Source organism: Silene latifolia, chromosome 8 (genome assembly GCF_048544455.1).
Source record: "Silene latifolia isolate original U9 population chromosome 8, ASM4854445v1, whole genome shotgun sequence".
Taxonomy (NCBI): Eukaryota; Viridiplantae; Streptophyta; class Magnoliopsida; order Caryophyllales; family Caryophyllaceae; genus Silene; species Silene latifolia.
The window spans coordinates 51365965-51368832 of record NC_133533.1 but is presented as its reverse complement, the minus strand read 5'-3'; the positions used below and the strand labels follow the sequence as shown (position 1 = coordinate 51368832).

The following is a 2868-nucleotide window of genomic DNA, read 5'->3' as shown; positions in this document are numbered from 1 at the left end:
ATGTATATTGTTGAGTAGGGAAGATTAAGTCGACTTGTAGGTGTTGTACAATCTAATCGATTCGGCTCCGGGACCCAAACTTTCCTAGGATTATAAGATATAAACCAACTCGATCCATCACAATAATAATTGCTTGCTTATAACTTGAGAATATGTTTGTATGATCAATTCCCATGAATCCCCTATGACCCCATGACACCCTAGTGCCTTTTATCAATTGTTTACATCCCTTTTAATTCATCTTGCTTGTTTACTTTCATTGCTATTTAGTTTAGTGATCTTCTACATCAAACCCCAATTATGACACCCCTTAAGACACCACTAGTTGCAATAGAAATCTCATCTCAATTACCGTCCCTTGGGATCCGACCTTTACTTACCTCTTTACTAATTGTAGAGTTGTTTGTGAAGTTATAAATTGTGTTTTGGTCTAGGTGCTCCTAACGACAAGTACTGAAAAACTAAACCCACCGACCAAAAAAATGGCGCCGTTGCCGGGGACGGTGTTAACTTGATTTAGATTTTCTTATATTGTTATTAGTTGTGTCTTTCTTTGCCTTGGGGAAGTAAAACTCCTCAAGGTTTGTTCTAATTATTTTCGAGTTGTTTGATATTTTGCATGTCTAGAAGATCACAAGGTGACTTGTTACCCTTTGATCACGAAATTAAAAGAACTTTGACAACCAATAGAAGACTTGCTAGGAGAACTTTGAGAGGTATTGGTGAGGTTGTAGATATTCAACCAAATACTATTGAGTTCATCAACCCTTTTGCAAGAGAAGGTGAGGAGAACCCAACACAAAATCCAACACAAAATCAACCCACAATGCCTAAGTTTTCATCACATTCCGTACCGACCGAGGAGAACCTACCAAATGGTACTCCCACACCACAACATCTTACCGGAAATTTTATTGCCAAATCCGCATTTATCCAATTAGTTGAAAGAAGCAAATTTGGGGGGATGCCTAGTGAAGACCCTCACTCTCATATGGAAACTTTTTGTGACTATTGTGATGCGATTTCTCAAACCGGTGTAACTCAAGACCAAATTCGATGGGTCTTATTTCCTTTTCTCTTATTGGCACCGCAAAATAATGGTTGAAAGGCCTTGATAAGGCTACTCTCGGAATTGATTCTTGGAAAAAGTTGGCTCTAGCTTTCTACAAAAAGTTCTATCCACCGGAAAAAACTAACATGCTAAGAGCTCAAATTACGGGCTTTAAGCAAAGGGATGAAGAATCTTTGTATGAAGCTTGTGAGCGATTCAAGGGAATTTGTCGCTCATGTCCTCATCATGGACTTAGATAGTGGTTCTTGGTACAACAATTTTGGAACGGTCTTTATGAATATTCAAGGAACATTCTCAACATGGGATCAAATGGATTGTTCACCGAAGTTGATGACAATCAAACTTGGAACAAAATGGAGGAAATGGCGGTCCATAACTCACAATATAGTAGACCTCGCAAGGCTACTAGAGGAGGTAAGCATGAAGTGGACTCCATTACTCAATTGGGTGCTCAACTTAGTGCTCACATTAATACCATCAATTTGAAGTTTGAAAAAGCTATGGCTAGACTTGAAGAAGCCTCAAAATCACCAAAGCATCATGTTAATGCCATGACGGCATCTTCATCAATCCCAAGTGGGATATGTGAGAATTTTGGAACTTTGGGACATGACCAAAGTGAATGTAGGGGAACAAATGAACAAGTGAATGCTTTCCAAGCATACAAGAGTGGTACCCCTTATTCAAACTATTACAATGAAAACACCAAATTTCATCCAAATCTCTCATACAAAAGCCAAAATGTTCAAAACCCTCAACCAACATACACCCCACCTCCCATGAGAAACCAAAATCAAAGACCCTTTTCAACCAAAACCAAGGTTACCAAAATCAAACTCCATACAATCAACAAAATGACCAAGGTTTTGATGTTCAAAAAGCGGTCCTCCAAATGCAAAAGAATCAACAAGAGTTTTTCACTCAAATGCAAAAAGATAGTCAAGCAAAGGAAATCACCATCAACAACATCCTAGCTCACACCAAAATGTTGGAAACCCAATTGACTCAACTAGCATCTTCAAGCTCACAAAGACAAAAGGGGCAATTACCACCTCAAAGTAATCCCCCAAGACATGAAACGGTTATTGCCATTCACTTGAGGAGTGGTACAAGGTATGAAGCACCGAAGAAGCAAGTTGAGGATGAAGTTGTGGAAGCTAGTGACAAAGAAGAAAGTGTGCAAAACTCCAAGGACGGAGAACCATCAAAAGAAGAAATCTCAAAGAAAAATGAAGACAAGGTCAAGGAGAAGGAGCCCATTGTGATTAGACTTCCTTTTCCAAGTCGTCAAGCCAAGCCCAAATTTGATGACCAACTTGAAAAATTTATGGAAATTGTGAAGAATTTGGAAGTCTCGATTCCTTTCACGGAATTAATCAATCACGTACCGGCCTATGCAAAATACATGAAAGACATCCTCACAAAGAAGAAGTCGATCCGGAAGCTTGAGACTATCGCCTTAACTAAGGTGAGTAGTGCAATACTTCAAGGGAGTTCACCTCCAAAACTCAAAGATCCGGGAAGCTTCTCAATACCGTGTACCATTGGCGACACCACGATCAACAAAGCCTTATGTGATCTACGGGCTAGTGTGAGTGTTATGCCGTACTCAGTGAGTAAAAGGTTGGGGATGGGAGAGCTTAAATGCACCAATATCACACTCCAAATGGCCGATAGATCAACGAAGACACCATTAGGGATATGGGAAGATGTTCCCGTAAGAGTTGATAAATTTTTTATCCCGGTGGACTTTGTCATTGTTGACATGGAAGAAGATTCTAACATTCCAATCATTC

The 2868-nt window shown here is 39.6% G+C and overlaps 1 non-coding gene across 1 annotated transcript; it reads right to left on the bottom strand.

Moving 5' to 3' along the window:
* Positions 1-1197: 1197 nt before the first annotated feature.
* LOC141597619 (small nucleolar RNA R71) lies at positions 1198-1304 on the bottom strand. The gene has a single exon (XR_012522844.1). It is a non-coding gene; the product is annotated as a small nucleolar RNA R71 (small nucleolar RNA).
* Between the last annotated feature and the right edge of the window lie 1564 nt (positions 1305-2868).